Consider the following 17,720-nt stretch of genomic DNA (forward strand, 5'->3'; position numbering starts at 1 on the left):
TGCTGCTGGTATATATTTCTAATTAACACAATTCCCTTTGCTTTTATATAAAGCATTGATATTGTTGAAGGGAATGTATTTATGTCTATCTAACCTGGGCCTTAAAAGAAATAATATTGATTTTGGGAAACAATCTTAAGTAGGTTCCATTAGTAAACATACTGTATCAGAATCTGAGATATTGGAGGGAGACAGTGGCTAGAGCTATGATCTAAATGCTTTATAGTTGCTCTGGACATGTGTTGAAGTAAATAAATGGTATCAGGAGAAACAATCTATTATAGTCTTCTCTATACCTTTTGCTCATGTGAAAAAGCTATTCATTATATTAATAATCTTGAAATGAATGGATATTTGTGCAGAGGCACAAGCAAAGAAGCAAATAGAGACACCGCTGTTGGGGACAGTAGTAGTGTCTTCCTTTTGGATGAATGCATCAACTACCAGCGTGAAGCTGTTGACTCATGTAGAACCATTTGGCTACCATTGTAGACAACTTACTTACTCATAAGAGATAAGGAGTTTTGTTCAATAGCATAGTAGGCTCTTCTTTTAAAAGCAACATAAATTATGATTGGAAATGGACCAAAATACAAGACGTTTAATGCAATACACATATGTGATCTGGAGCAATCTTAATTGGACTTGATCTCATGAAAAAATTGTCTGAAAGGCAGCTGAATTGCAACCGAAAAATCTCCAGAGAGAGAATTCTGATCCTGAAGAAACTGCTGTTGGATAAATGTAAGCAAGGAGTGGAGCCAAGGTTTGCCTGAGGAGCCCTGCAGAGAACGGAAATTCTACAAAGGATAGATGGTCAGTTTTGAGTCCCACTGAATGAGGTCGCCCTAATAGATGGAAGCGGGCACACAAGCCCCAGGACCCAAAATCCTTCAGGTTCTCTCCGTCTTCTTCCACCATCCTGGAGCCTGGTGCAATCCAAAACAAGGTAAGTTAACTATGAGAATAGAAAGAAAGATAACTTGGAAAATTCAGTCTCTCTCTTGCCATGAGTTCGGCTGCACCATGCCTCTGGAGCATGGCAGACCGGGGGTGGGGGGCAGAAGATTCAGTTGCAAGTTAAGTTTGGAGTTTTTAATAACTCTCTCTCTGGATATACCCACCAGTTCCAAAGCTGAAGAGTTTAAGTGAATCAAATACCAGGAGCATTTTTGTAATTCAAGACAAGGAGCTAGTGAAGGATTTACTGAGGGAGAGAACTACTCTGCAGATCAGATTTCCAGGGGTGTAAAAAGAGAAAATAAAGTGAGTCAGTGAGTTCATTTTGCCAACTCTACTCCTTCAGAATATTATAGCTACATATTCAAAAATCACATATAAAAGCATACATTTATGCATGTATCATGTGAAGAAAACATCTCTTCCATTTCATTTTTCTTTTTAAAATTTCTGGCTTATTGTTATCTCAATTGTATTTCCACGTTTTCCTTCCTGAATCCGTTAGGCAGAAGAAAATGAGTGTAAAGGTTTTATATGTAATAGTCTATATTTTCCTTTATAATTAGAGAAATTTTTATTTAATCTGAACCTCACATGCAATGAGATAAATTTGATATCCTGCCATAAATACTTGCATATAAATGTTTCTAAAACACAAATCATCTCAAATCACCAAGATCAGAATTAGATTTGAAAAATGGATTCAATAATTTGTTCAAAATGAAGTAGAATTAATTCTAATTGAATTCACAGAGGACTTGAAATTATACATAAATCTGTAATATTGGCTTATATTAGATATGAATTAGTACAGGATTTACATTCAGAAAAATATATCGTGTTGATATGAGAGAGCCATTTAGCCAGAACATTACAACAAGTGTTAGACCTTAAATCCATACCATGTTTCATCACCTAAATGTCATTAAATAATCTGTTCATTTTTAGTTACCAATGTTAAATCCCTTAAAAACTAGAAACCTTAAAACAATGAAAAACTTAGAGTAACTAAGATTTATATATTACGAGAAGGTAAAACATAAATAGGAACTTTGCTAGCCATGATGGTTCATGGCTGTTATCCTAACACTGAGGAGGCAGAGACAGGACCACCACAAGATTGAGGCCAGCCTAGCTAGAATACAAAGCAGGTTCCAGACAAGTCAGGAAGACCTTGATGTGAATGTGTATGTGTGTGTGTGTGTGTGTGTGTGTGTGTGTGTGTGTGTGTGTGTGTATATATATATATATATATATATATATATATATATATATATATATAAAGAAATATTTTTTAAGAGGTGACTATTTTCAGACCTTAGAAACTAGCCTATAAAATACTGAATTTAGATGTGAAGACCAGCAGCAGTCTGTGCTCTCAGCATGCTGGCAACAAAGAAATGTCATTTGGAACTGATATTGGTAATCTACTCAAAAATACACTTCAGATTTTGCAAATTGGTCCTATGCATGAAAAACTAAATGTTTTCTAATGAAGATTATCATTTTATGTGAAGTGTGTAAAAATATTTTAGTATGTAAAAGTTACTTTAGTGTCTCATTCTCAGTAGTATAATTCATGAAATGAAGTAGGCAGTCTGTTGCAATAGCCACACATGAAAAATTAAGTTCTCAAATATAACAAAAATGAGTAAGTAGTGCCATTCATCATTTCCCTAAAAATATAGTTCACCAAATTTACTGGTTTTAATTAAATTGCATCCAGAGTTCAAGGGATCTTTAGACAGTTCTATTATCTTTATGGAGACTAGTCTCCACTTCCCTCTCCTTAGTGTATAGAACTTTTGCTAAGAATAGGAATGCTTTAAGCAAAGTCCTCACTTTGGCTCTCATGCCAACAGAGGTTAATGGAGGCTGTGAGATGCAGAGACATATTCAACAAGGATTCTGTGGGTGTTTTTGTTTATCTTACACAGGTTCCTCTTTTGTTCCTTTGTCTTTCTCTAGCTCCCAGTGGAGACTCAAGAAGGGACTCTTGTCTTGATGTTATGCAAGCATGAAGACAAAGTCTAGAAGAGGGAAGAAGCATAAGAGGGACCCAGATTCTCTCCCTCCACTCTTCATGTTTTGAAGATAATTATTATAAAGTTAAGTTGCAGAGATGGACTTCTTTTTCCTGACTATAAATGCATCACAGTTCAAACCATGCCCGTTAAATCCCTAAGCAGTCCATTTAAATGAATTTGAGGGACTCACAGAAACCTAATGCTGCCCATAAAATTGCAGAAAAAATTAGAGTGCTTTTTTGTTGTTGTGGTAGAGTTGACCATTTTTAATTTCCAGACTTTGGAGTAAATATAAGTGCTTCAACTCCCATCATTTTCTCATATACAAATGTATAAATACTCCATTAATATGGTATAGTGATTCATTTATTTTAAACAACATGATGAGAGATTAGATCTTGTGTGACTCTTTTCTTTTTCAGATGACAAAATATCCCAATGAAGACAAATTTTATAGAGCCAAGCCTTGTCTGTCTATCCTCTTCCAGATTATTAAGAGCCATTATTATCCAGGAGAAGCAATATAACTGTTCCACCAATGAGTAACTTATGTCCCCTAGACTGCATTCTTTGTTCAGGGCCATTGCTGATGCAGATTTTTTTCTGTTGAAAATGTTCACTTTAAACATCACAAATCTATGCCCAGAATACTCTTCCTCAGTCATCCTTTAAATTGAAAGATAAAAAGTCAGTGAGTCAAAGGAGTTCTTGAAAAGAAGGGAAAACTGTTTCTAAAGACTATTCATTCTAAGAGGGCTTTGCATACTCACCTCTCAGGTGTGAGCAGCAGCTTCCCATATCTAGTACAGACAGCAAATTTTGATGGCCAAAATTTGAATAGCCATTAGTTCCTGAGATAAATTTACTTTTAATAGTAGTTAGGAACATTGCCTTCTTAAGTTTTATTATTATCTCTTTACTCACTGTTACCAGACACTGGGATAATTTAGCATTCCATAAAACAATATGAACAGAGGGTTTGGGAAAATTGGGGCATGAAAACATACGATGTGGTGTCAACTGTAGGCAATGTTGATCATTTGTGTTTATTTGGATTCATCTGTCCATGTACATTTGGCCTATAAAGCCAACTGTTATTCTGCAGAGTCTCTACTCATATTGCTGCTGTCACAGTTCATGGTTATCTTGCCTCATGTCCATTCTTTTTCCACCTTTGTAAGGATTTCATGTTGATGTTGGAGCATGACCTCTCACACTGTCGTCATGGTTCTCTTATTCGTGTGTAACCATGATACACAGGGCAATTAATTTTCAGTGTACTGAAGTGTTGGTTAAGGGAAGACAGGGGATATTGATAAATTCTTTATCTTTTATCAATAAAGGGCATTTAGTCTGATTTTCTCAGTTTCTTTAATGTGATGATAAATGGATGAAAAGTACACACATACACACACACACACACACACACACACACACACACACACACACCAATAAGTATTGGCCAAAATTACAACAATCCTATATTGACTTGTTTCCTCTCTTCCTCCCTAGTTTCCTGACTCCTAAATGAATAGAAGTTAATCAAATAATTAAACAGTGCTACTGAAGTCTTTGCCCTCACGATTCTTCTCTGAAGACTAGGAAAGCATCCCCATTACCTTCTTTACCCACCACCACCCATGCTCAACCACTCCTTCCTCCCAATACTACCCCTCCTACATTGATGTCTTTGTGTGTGTGTGTACAGCTCTGTACAGATAGCCACAGCTACTGTACAATTACATAATTATATCAGCCCATGTCACAGTCAAAAGTCAGCACACATAGTACTCCTTCCCATCATTCAGCTCTTACAGTCTTTCTACACCCTTTGCCATGCTGGTCTCTGGGCCTCGAAGGTGAAGATAGTGATAACATACTTAGGGTCTAACACCAAATAATAACTTATTTTTGATGTTTTGACTTTTATGACTGTCTCTATTAGCCTTTACCCATTTAAAAACTAGCTTCTCTGGCCAAGGTTGAGAGCAATCTGAAGGCATGAACATTTTCAGGAGATAGTTTGCAATGTGTCATTTATCATAAAATCATTAGTAGTGCCCCCTTAGGGCCTGTGACTTCCTCTGCTATAGATTTTTTTGCCAGGTTTCCAGTACCGGGTATTTATTCCTTCCAATGAAGGTCTCAAATCCAATTAGAAACTATTTGGCTACTGTCAAAACAATCAGGCACTATGGACCCCATGGCCAGAGCTTGCCTAAGGTCAGTAGTATGAAGGGTAAAGCCAGAATTTATTTGAAACTTCCATGCCGTTGCTTATCTTAGCCACAAAATAATAACACTGATGTAATCTAAGACAAGTGTGTCTCAGTATAACTCTTCTCTTAATTTTTCAAATACCTCCTTTCATTGCCTGTAGTCAATGGCAGGAGTCATGTCTCAGAACATCCTGATGATGGTGGTGTAATTTGATTCTATAAGGAAATAGCCCATGCACCAGAGGAATTTACAGACCTGGCTAATAGCTAATAATGGAACTCAAGAAGAAAATAAGAATAAAAGTACTTAAAGGTCAAAAAAGAGGTGAAATATAAGATGAATATGAGAAAACTGACTGACTTGGGGAACTCATTTGTACCTCATTATTAGATGATCTGGAAATGACACTAAATTCTTTCTCTCATACTACTTTGTTGAGGTAGATCCTTAGAACTGGAATATAACAAACTCAATAAAAAATCTCTGACTCCTCAAAATGGTATCAAGAAAGAAGTCAAAAGTATCAGAAAGATAGAAATGTCAAAATGAACTTAATGTGTAAGATTTAAGCACTCACAGCCTGATACAGGCATGTAATAGAAAACCAAAACCAACAAGCTAAACAACAACAAAAACTAATAAAATAAAGAAAAGGAGAGAGAATAACAAGGCAAGGGGAAAGGCAAGAAGAAAAGGAAGAAAGCAGAGGAGCCACATGTATGCTCTAGGAGGAACTGAGGAGTAGTTCACTAATTTAAGAAGCTTGGTTCACTCTGGGTGTGCCTTATGGGCTGCGGGTGATGATAGAGTTAATGTTATCAAGTTAGGCTTCTTACTATCAATAGATGATGGTATAATTGAAAGCGGATGAAGCCAAGACAATGACAACAATGACTTGGTATCAAGCTGTCGTGACCTTCAAGAATCTCTGACCCTAGCTAGTAGGACCTGCTATTCTCAGACATGGGGTAGATGTGACGCTGACCAAGAAGAGGAGAGAGAAAGATGAGAAGCACAGAAATGTGTTACAAACTGCACATATAAGAAAATCTAATTTTCAATTCAATCTCCACACTTCACGTCTCAAAATCCATAGCACTGTCACCTTGACAAATGTATGGAACGCCACATGAAGTATACACAATAGATATCCCCCTGACTGTTTTTCACAAAGACCCGAGTAACTAAACACTGGAGAATGGAAAAACACAGACATTTCTAGGACAATTTAGATGAAAGACACCAGTGTCATGGTATTCAAAACATCATCGTGGTTCTCTAGCTAAGTGAGAGGATAGGTGCAGTGTGGCCCAAGTCCATTTCACATTGCATCCAAGTGTATTAATAATCTACCTGTTGTTATTTTTTTGGTTCCCATGTGAATGACTGAAAAAGAAATAGTTATCAGCAGGGAGAACCCACATCGTATGTATGGCCTGAGGAATAAAAGCCACTAAGGAATCAAGAGCCAAGTGGAAGATGCAGAAATCACACTCCTAACTTAAGGAAATTATAAATCAGACACAAGTCTGCATCATAAAATATGATGATTAGTGCCATTAGTAGCATTAAATATTTAAAGGATATAGAGTTGTTGGTCAACATTACATTCCCATTCAATTCACTAAGTTTTACTCTGTAAAATGTATTATATTATATAGCCAATTACAGTACATTAATGTGAATTTGTTGAAGAGGCAGTTCTAGTCACAGATTCACAGCTACTGTCTGTTATCATCTGCTACAAAACCTGTTATTGGGGTTATCACTTTGTTAAATACCAGTGGATTAGCACAGACGTTGGCCTTTCCTATAGGACTACTGACCTTGCAGGTACTCTCTTTACCTAATTCTTATCAGTAATGAGGGCCCAGTTTAGCTTTTATTCATAAGATGGCATCTGCAGTACTCATGACTCTTCAAGGATATGCTAATGGAACTGTTCTTTGTTGTGGCAGAGGGTATAAAGAAGCTGATCATTGTGACAATCCATAGACTATAAAAGTACACCAGTAGTCATGATAGTTGACTTTATGAACAGGAAATGGGAATTATAGTAAATATTATAGTGCAACAAGTATCAGAAGTTTGGTGATAAACCTCATCACCTCAAGAGCATTCTGACTTTTGGAATTCCAAGCCTCAGGTATTCAAGCCTTTGAATTTTGAGATTCAGTATAACTAATGAATATAGGGAGTACTGTAGTGAAAAAGTTACTGTGAGTCTCCAAGAAGTTCCTTGGGTTTCTGAGGAAGAGAATAAATCTCTGTAAAAGAAAAGTCTCATTTGAACAAACAGTTCTGCCATGATATGTAGTCCTACAAGCTGGTGACCGACCATAACATGCTAAGTGACTGTGCCACTGCATTTCCTTCCTGTGTTGTATTTTCAGAGTCATTGTTCCATACTTAAATCACGAGCTGTTTTATCCCACAGCTGCCACACCAGGGAGAAGAAACAAAGGACTTACATATTGAGAAGGGAAGGTCTGAGCCTCTATTGCTTAAGCAAGCCATTCAGACCATCTCAAGATCATCACTTATCCGTTTAAAAATCTACCCTTCAACAAATGCTCAAATTCTCTCTCTCTCTCTCCCCATCTCTCTCTCTCCCTATCTCTTATGCTCTAATATACAAAACTGAGTTGAATATTTTGCATGTATTTTCAGTATATAATATATTTTTCAATATATAATATTTTAATACATAATATGTTTAATTTTCCTTTTCTTTCTATAAAATTATTTTTCCTTGCATGCTCATCTAATTCCCATTTACACACACACACACACACACACACACACACACACACACACACATATATATATATATATGGAGTTACACTCTGATATTTACTGTATGTGCTTTCCTTTGACTGTTAATCATTTCTTCTGATGAGTATATTGAATTCTTAATTAAGAATAAAAAAACATATAAGCATGTATTTAAAAGTACAACCTGCTATATATTTTAAATATTTTTGTCCATTTTCTTCTCCATAACATCTCAAAAGTCTTATCTGACAGCTCCAATATATAGACCATCTGTATTTCTATTAACTATTTTTAAACACTTGACTGTGCTCACATTTTCCTGTCCCTTTGCATATCTGGATATTGTGGATAACTTGTATGAAAGTTGTAAGTTTTGATGAATGGCTCAAAATATGAGGTTTATTCTGAGGCAAATGAATTGCTGTGGATCATGTAGATTTTGTTGGGTGTTTGTATTTCCACTCTGACATTTGGTCATTGTAGAGCAGGGTCCAATGCACTCTGTTCCTCATAGTGTCATTGTGTACTTGAGCAGCTTAAAACTAGACCAACAACTTGGGGAAACGATTGTGTAGATACTAGTGACTTCTTGTGCTGCCTTCCTCTCTACCGTATTTCCTCTCTCACACGTTCACTATTTCAGCATTTCTATATTCAAATTTATCTTTCCTCTGTCAAGGAAGGCTTCTTCTATTTTTTATGTTCTCTTGCCTTATACTGCAGACCATGAAAAAGTGAGAGCGCGAGTGAGTGTGGAGCTCATCTGACCCCCTTCTCCTCCCCTTAAGTTGTGGGCTTCCACTGGTTGTCATCCAATGCCTGTGAATAGTTGCATTATGTATATTAATCAGCATTTCTGTTTAAAAATCATAGCAGAGTAATTCTCATCCCACCTTTCCAATTTTCGCATTTGAGAACAGTCTGTATGTGTTTCCTTGGGTGTGATTACTGTCTTATGTTTTGTTAACTTAATCAGTGGCATTGATTATGTCAATATTGGTTTCTTACATTTTATGGTCAGCATTCATTGTATATTTTCATATTATCTTTCTTTTATATTCAGCTAATTTGTTTATTTCTCCTGCTATTACTCTATTATAAAGAAGAACCATATATAATCTACTTATGTATTAGTATTCAGTGTCAGAAACATTGCAGTTCCTTACTTCAATAAACGACACCATGGTCAGTATCCTTAATGTCTGTTCTTATGTTTGTTCATTGGTAATGAAATCATGTGACTTTATATGTTTATTAAGCATTTATATTTATCTTCCATTATTTCTCTTCTTTGGTGATCTTCACGGTTTTAGGTAAGTTGTTAGGTGAATTTTCAGCATTTACTGGTTAAATTTAATTCCAGGCTACCACTTTAATCTCATTCTAGGAACTGAGTTGGGCTGAATGATTTTTCACTCAGATCTATGTTCAGGGTCACAGGGCTTATTCCCAGAGACAGGGATGATGCATGAAGACAACTTATAGTAAACATCCCTCATTAGGAAATTCGTTGTCTAGGAAGTAATGATTTCCTTCTCATGTTAACTCTACGGAACTCTGCATCCAGAAGCTCCTGGTGCAGTGGTGTTGAAGCCTGGTCCATCTGCAGCTTCTCTGTCGCATCAGCTCTGCTTATTTCCCTCACCTTGCTCAGAGCTTTTGCCGACAAATACTGAATAATAACCTCTTACTAACCAATCTCTCTCAGCTCTGTGGGGAACAAACTTGAATGAGTTATTCTTATTACATGAAAATCCCTCCTTATATTACTCAATTATTTTACTAGTCAGAGTGTGTATGGGCTGGGGGGATGCATGCTTGTACACACACGAGCACAGGCCACATATGTGGAAGACAGAGCACATCCTAAAATTGTGATGAGTTGAGACAGAGTCTCTCTTGTTTGCTGTTGTATGTACCAGACTCCCTGGCAGGAGTTTCCAGGGATTCTCCTCTCTCTGCCATCCATCTCTATCATTGGGGTGCGTTGGGATTATGGACATATGCTTCCCTGTGTCTTGCTTTATGTCCATTCTGGGAACCTAAACTCAGATCCTCGCCGGTGTACAGAAAACACTTGTACCCACTGAACTACCTTCCTAGCCCTTTACTCTTTTGCTTTCAACTTTTAATCTTGCAATAGTAAATGCTATATTTAAATAGCTTAAATGGTTTGCTTTCATATGTGAGTCTTTATCTATTCATTGCTAATTTTTGTTAACTGTATATGCTAGGGGTTCTATTTTATTTTTCTTTGCAAGACAAATCAATTTTCTAACCCTGTTTATAAAAATGGTTGTTTCCCTGAGTTATATGACATATCCTTTATTACTTAATGAGCAATCTGCCTCAACTCCTATCCTTCCATTCATTCAGTCAATTAGTCTGTGCCTGAACCAGCATCACACTGATAATTTTATCATATATGTTATATCTGTCTTAATGAGCATTGAAAATTAGTGACTCATGGAGAGTTATCTTTTTATATAAACTACAATTAATTTGTCCAGCTCATCCCTAAATATAGCTGTTGGGTTGAATGGAATAACAATGAATTTATAAATTAAGTTGAAGTCAATTAAAACCTTTCATCTCTTAGTCATCAGATTCACAAGAATATTAAACCTTGCAATTAATTTGAATCTGCTTTGAATTCTTCAGTGGAAGTCTGAAAATATTTCATATACTTCTCAGACAGTCTTTGCTAGATTAATTTCTATGCAATTGGTAGTTTAGTTGTTATCTTAAATGACATCTGCTTTCCATTTCATATTCTGGTTACTTATTGCCAAAAAAGAGAACTCATTGACTATGTTTGAATTATGATTTCTTGAATTGGAAAATAAGTTTTAAGAAGTCTCTTGCAAGGCATTAAAAATGAAGAAAGGGATAGAAAGGCAGGAAAAGAAGGAAAATAAATGGAGAATGGTTTTGAAACTACAATACCTTTCCAGAAGGAGAAACAAAGCATAGGTAAGGACAGAATATCTGAAAAAATATTACCAATTATTTGTTTCAGTGAATTAAAGAAAAGCTAACAAATAACTCAAAAGGATAGATCAGAGGGCAGAAATCTTATCCAGATACATCACAGTGATGTAAGATTACTGTGGACAATTTATAACTGTTTTCAAAGAGAAACATAAGATTAGTCATATGGAAAACAAAATACAAACCTACTTGCTTTTACAGCAGCAACACTGAATATAAAAAGTTTGCGAAGGGATTCTAATCTGATTATGTGTTTGGCTAAGTTAGCATGTAGGTAGAGTTTTCCTGCCTGGCCCACAGTCAGGACAAATCTCTCTCACCTGCCAGTCCCACAGCCTTTCAAACCCAACCAAGTAAACACAGAGGCTTATTTTGCTTACAAACTGTATGGCCGTGGCAGGCTTCTTGCTAACTGTTCTTACAGCTTAAATTAACCCATTTCTATTAATCTATACCTTGCCACGTGGCTCGTGGCTTACTGGTATCTTCACATGCTGTTTCTCATCGTGGCAGCTAGCAGTGTCTCTCTGACTCAGCCTTCCACTTCCCAGCTTTATTCTCCTCCTTGCCCCACCTACACTTCCTGCCTAGCCAACGGCCAATCAGTGTTTTATTTATTGACTAATTAGCAACACATTTGCCATACAGAACATCCCACAGCATTAGCATTTTAATGTTTGAAGCAAATTGCGTTTTATTTATATCAGATATTACAACAGCATGGAGAAACTCTGAAATAATTCTTACCATTTAACTTTAGAAAGGGAAGGATAGATTTCAAAAGCAAAAAGTTAATATGTTACAGGAAAATTTGCAAAAAGGAAAACCAATAGAATCAATTGATGTCTAAATAAGCAAAAGTAAATACATTATAAGCCTAAAATTTAAAATAAAAACTTCAGACGACTTATAGCTTAAATACTGTTGGATGATCAAAGGGTGGGAAAGAAGTGCCAACATTTTCATGCCAAGAGGGAAAGTGTAATTGTTAATATGACTTTCACAGGGAAACATACTGAATGCTGACGTCTTTTATTCCCCATTTCTTAGCATATTGCACCATAAATATTTGCTAGTCAATAGATACTCATTAAAAAGCATCAATACAGTTCACTGCATAAGAAACATCTAATTGAAATCAGGGACATGGGAAATGTAAAATCAAACCAAATTTCCAGTTCTTTTATGACTAAGAGTAACTTATGGATAAGTTTATTTTGACTTATGATTATAGAGAATGAGTCCATAATGACAGGAGAGGCATGGTACCAAATATCTGGATCAGGGAATTGAGAAGCTACTGCGTCTTCAAATGTAAACCCAATGCAGGAGAATGAACAGAAAGTATCTCAGGCAATACAACATCAAAGTTTACCTCCAGTTACTTACTTCCTTTGGTAGGGCTCCATAACTTCCCCCAAACAGTGCCACCAGCTGTGGTCCAAGTAATTAATCCATGAACCCATAGGCATCATTCTCTTACAAATCATGAAAGTGTCCTGCTTAAACCAGAAGGAATTGATTTGTTAAGAAATATATATAAAGGAGAAAATAGAGTATATTCTATGACCTAGAGTCAGCCAATCATGCATTAGGGAGGGACTCAAAGGGCCCTACTCATCTCAGATGAACTGTTGGATTCTAGTGGGAGACGAGGCAGTCACTGTTTTCAGTCATGTGCATACTGCTGATCCCATGAGACTTAGTAGATAGCTCCAATCTCTTGGTCACTCAGAAGTGCTCACTTAAACTCAGTGAGTCACAAAATAAAACAAAACAGACCTCACTAAAGGAAAATGACTTGAATCTGGGGAGGGAGGGTTGACAGGAGGAGGAGGAGGATATAAGAAACTGTTGAGAAGTGAGAGTAATCAGAATGCATTATATGCCTGAATGACATTTTCAGAGAATAAGCTTAAAATAAGATATTTTAAAGAATGCTTTGCCTGAAGGAATTAACTTATGATTTTAACAGAAAATATTACAAGGTAATGGTATATATACATATATATATATGTATATATACCATAAATATTGTAATATGTAGAGAAACTACATTTGAAGATATACATACAGTTATATATACAGATAGATAAATACTGCAAAACATTAAAATGTTTCATCCTCCCACCTTTGGTCAGGATTTTTAGAACTCCTCCACTAATAAAATTTTCCCATTTTAAACATTTATTCATATAAAATCAATTTTTGGGACATTTCAAAAAGTATATGGCCATTCCAGAAAACAAATATTTAGAATAAGTAAATAAGAGAAAATGGACAAAATCTAGGTCAGTGTAAAGATACATTTTAAGCCAACACATCAAAATATAATAGTGATATAGCCTATAATCAATATAAAATATTACTGGTGAGATATGTGGCATTATTTTTACAATATTAAATTTTTGAAATCCTGTGTGTATTTTATTCTTAGAAGACCATTTCAAATCATACCATCCACATATCAAATGCTCAGTACTCATGCATGACTATTCGTTCCATATTCTCTACAGGTGTAATTAATAAGGAAATAACACGAAAGCAAGCACCAACATTTTGGAGATTGTAGGATACACTAAAAATACTGTGTGAAGCACATTGCATGCATGCTCTGACTTAATGCAGAGTGAATCCATGGATTACTACTCTTTTTATACAGTTGAGATTTAGTTTAAAACACATCTCTAAATAGAATACATAAGAGGGAACTGAGTAGAAAACACAGTATTACTTAGTCTTTATTTTTACTTTGTCTATAGTTTACATGATAAGTAGCACTTGGATGATGAAAAAGGAGAAGTAAATAAGTAGAGTAGCTTGGGAAATATCCACATGACAAAAGAACCAGAGTTTGGTAGTGGATAAAATATGAAGTGTGAGGAACAGGGGAATAGTAAGGTTAATGGCTAGGATTTGGGCTTGTGTAGACAGATTTTGTGACTGTTACTCAGGGAAACACTGAAGAAACCCTGGAGGTTGTCAAGTTATGAGAACTCTTCTTCAGTGTTCATGCTGATTCTGAATACTCTTGCCATTATCTTAGTTTTATAAGACTCTCTAGGGAATGTGATTTTAAAATCATCCTTCACCTTGGCTGGCTGTTAGAGGTATCAGCAGAGAAAAGGATAAAAATAACATAATCAGGAAAAACATTGAAAAGACTAAAATGGCTTCCTTTCATGGCTGAAGAAAAATTATACCACTGAATATATATATATATATATATATATATATATATATATATATATATATATATTATTTGAAATCTACAAACTTTCTTGCAGATAACATATGCATTTTGTAAGAAAAAATGAAAATAGAATTAGAATTGCTTCCTGGTATAAAATTTAGGGAATAATAACCAATAAATGCACTAGTAAACAGATGGAATACAAGTTGAAAGTAGTTATGATGAATTCCCATAATCATTATGGGTTAGCGATGGGATGCCAGTTCATCCACTGTTGTCAACCTTTACATTTAAGCCTTTCTGTGATTTCTTCAGCCTGGCCACTGTGTTTTAATTGCTGCTTTCTGTGATATGTTGGCCTCGTATATTTGGATCCCTCAATAATGGCAGTGAAGTATAGTCTTCATTTTTGTCTCATGAGGTAGAGGAAACCACTTTCTGTGTGTGATAACTGGTACATGAGAAAATATGGTAGATAGAGCTTGAGGGATTTCTGGAAGTTAAAATGTCCTAGACTACTGCTGGGTGAATACCACAGAGAGGTAATGTGGTTGAGGTGATTGTCATACTTTGTTCAGGATTGAAACAGATACACATTGCAAGAAGAATAAGAAGAAAATTGTCACATAAACCTGACCCCCAAAACTTAAAGAGGAAAAATAAAGTCAGTCCCCTTGATTATTAAGGGTAGGAAATACTAGAGCCTTGTGGTCTGTCCTGGCAGTCCTCTTCATGTCCTCACGCTATAACAGTAGCATATGTCAGAATAATTGAATTCAAGCGCCCTTTTATTGCTAATTGTTGTGGTCAATTTATTGTTGTCTTATACATTACATCCTGAGCACAGTTTCCCCTCCCTCCACTTCCCCCACTCCCCTCTCCACTCCCCCTCTCCTTGAGATCTACTCCTCTTACATTACCTTCAGAACAGAGCAGGCTTCCCAGTGATATCATCCAAACACAGCATATAAGTTACAATAAAACTAGGCGTAAATTCACATATCAACTTTCTTAGCAACAGTTACCTAGGGAATGGTTTGACCCTAGAGTAATATTTAGCAAGGGTGATTCTACTTTATATTTGTATTCCTCAGTTCACTTTTTGTTATTTATATTCCTTATTTCTTAGGGTAGCAATATTTGAACTAAAATTTAGTCCAAAACCAAAATGGCTATTTTAACTAAGAACAAGTAGACAGCAAGGCATTGTGGACCTATTCTTCCAACCTCTACATAATACTCAGACATTCGGTGACACCTGCTGAACCACAGTAGATTTTAACTTTATCAATAAAAATGAAAATATTTGAATAAAAAAATCTGGCAATATGTTCCTTAAACATAGAGGCTTGCCTTCATGAAAGTTATGTGTGCCTATCCTGTTTTGTGTCTTCCTGAGTTTTCTCCTTACCCACAGAAGACTATTTCTTCATGCTTCTCAGCTTTCTCTCGTATTCCTATACCATCAGAAATATTTTGCTGGCATTTGTAATGCCAGGATTATGTTAGATATGTCAGAGAAAACATTTTGGATGCATTTGCATCATTATTTTAGGCTCTTGAAAGGTGATGAGTGAAAACGAAAGGAAAGTGGTCCCAAGGCAGAAGAAAGTTCAGACAGACACTTGAAGAGCATCTGTATCTGAGGACAGTGGAGGCCTGGTGAAGGCAAGAAATGGAAGCAATAAAGGAATCAAAGAGTGACCAGACAGTTTTATGTCCCCGAAAGATACTTACCACACAAAGGTGTGATGCTGTGTGAAGTCTTCACTTTCCAAGCATTCAAGAGTCATAGCCCTGAAAAAGAGACTACCAATAACTTCTTACCACACAGTTTCAGTGAAGTGATGGGTGAAGTCCCCACTGGAGGGGATTAGAGATGAGTGGTAAATAACCAGACACTGGTGTTTTACGGCACCTCGGAATCAGAGTTAGAAACTTCAGCAGCCACTTTGCTGCACTTTTTTATTACAAAGAATAATTTGAAACTCTATTTGCCACATTAGTCAAGCAATCGATTATCTTGCTGTCAATCTATTCTACAGGTGAAGCCAGCCAGTTTGACTGTTCTTACCTTCTCATCTAAAACTTTCCTGCTAATTATTTAATTAAAGTGAAACTAGAATGATATTGGCATACAAATAAGAGAAGTGTTCATTGGTATTCAATGGTTAAAATTATTTTAATGAATTTCTAAGTAAATGTGATTTTGTAATATCATGAGACTTTATATAAATATTAATCGTCAATTGGATGCCAAGAAAAGACTGTATTATTTTAGAGAACATTCTCATTAGCAGGTCACTTGGGAGTTATTCTCATGACACTGAGGTTAGACATATTTTGTACTTACAAAGATATTATACTGAGAATATAAAGTCAGGCTGAGTAACACGCAGTAATACTAAAAGAATGAGCTTGTCTCCCCAGTCTGTGGGATTATTATTATTGTCCTCACAAAGGTACTAATCTACTCCAGTAACTGGTGTGCGAATGTCTTGTCTAAGGATTTGACAGTCCTTTTGAAGGAGCTAACATAATTCCTAAGCTTTTGTTAGGCCCATTTGCTCATAAATAAATTAAAAGCTGGTAGAATGTCATTGAAAGTGTGATTGTAATACATTTTCTATGCACAAAAGAGAATGTGGACATTAGGTAGAGGAAACATCACTACTTTATTTAATTTTATAATACACAGGAATTTCCCCACTGAGAACAAAGTATTAAAAATGAACTTACTGCTTTTAAAATTGGATTTTAATGCCTTACTACTGAGGATTGGTGTTTGTTTTTAAGACATGGTAGGTGTGGGTACAGAATGAGAATATATGTAAGAGTAATGTGTATGTGTTCATGACCCAGAGTTAGGCAATAGTTTCTGTGATATAGCATCTAATTCACAAAATAATAGCTGGGCAGTGGTGGCACACTCCCAGCACTCGGGAGGCAGAGGCAGGCAGATCTCTGTGAGTTCGAGGCCAGCCTGGGCTACCAAGTGAGTTCCAGGAAAAGGCGCAAAGCTACACAGAGAAACCCTGTCTCGAAAAAACCAAAACAAACAAACAAACAAACAAACAAACAAAATAATAATTAAAGAAATACTTAAGCTTGAATTAATTAAAATTTAAAATTTTTACACTTGAAGCTATCAACAAAATAAAAAGATAACCAAGAGAAGACAATATTTTAATGAAAGAATTGTTTTATATGGAAAACGTGAGAAATTCTTACAGCTCCAAAATAAAAGACAAATAGGGCCCTGGGGTGGTAGCACAGTGGACCTGGGTTCAATCCTTAGAAACATACTCCAAATTTTAAACAATATGTAAACACTTCAGTAGACATTTCTCCAAAGAAGATGAACAACTGGTCAAAAACACACTAGAACCCATTTAAGAGAAAAACTACACTCAGAAACCACAACAAATAGTGCCATGGAAAATAAGTGGTGTAGACACTGGAAAATAAACAATTATGCAGAACTCAAAAGTTCGATTGCTAAAGGTGCTTACAAAATATTCATACTATCCATACACACACACACACTTCCCACC

The 17,720-nt window shown here is 35.9% G+C and overlaps 2 long non-coding RNA genes across 2 annotated transcripts in view; both read left to right on the plus strand.

The window, feature by feature from the left end:
- LOC128098739 (uncharacterized) overlaps positions 1-9,174 on the plus strand; it is a 27,913-nt gene extending 18,739 nt beyond the window's left edge. The window contains exons 2-3 of the long non-coding RNA XR_008214315.1: positions 674-949; positions 2,929-9,174. This is a non-coding gene — a long non-coding RNA (uncharacterized LOC128098739). The remainder of the gene's footprint in view (positions 1-673; positions 950-2,928) is intronic.
- LOC128098740 (uncharacterized) overlaps positions 1-17,720 on the plus strand; it is a 181,127-nt gene that overhangs the window by 19,197 nt on the left and 144,210 nt on the right. The window lies entirely within an intron of this gene.

This window comes from Peromyscus californicus, unplaced genomic scaffold, assembly GCF_007827085.1.
Source record: "Peromyscus californicus insignis strain IS unplaced genomic scaffold, ASM782708v3 Scaffold_6__1_contigs__length_162567912, whole genome shotgun sequence".
Lineage (NCBI taxonomy): Eukaryota > Metazoa > Chordata > Mammalia > Rodentia > Cricetidae > Peromyscus > Peromyscus californicus.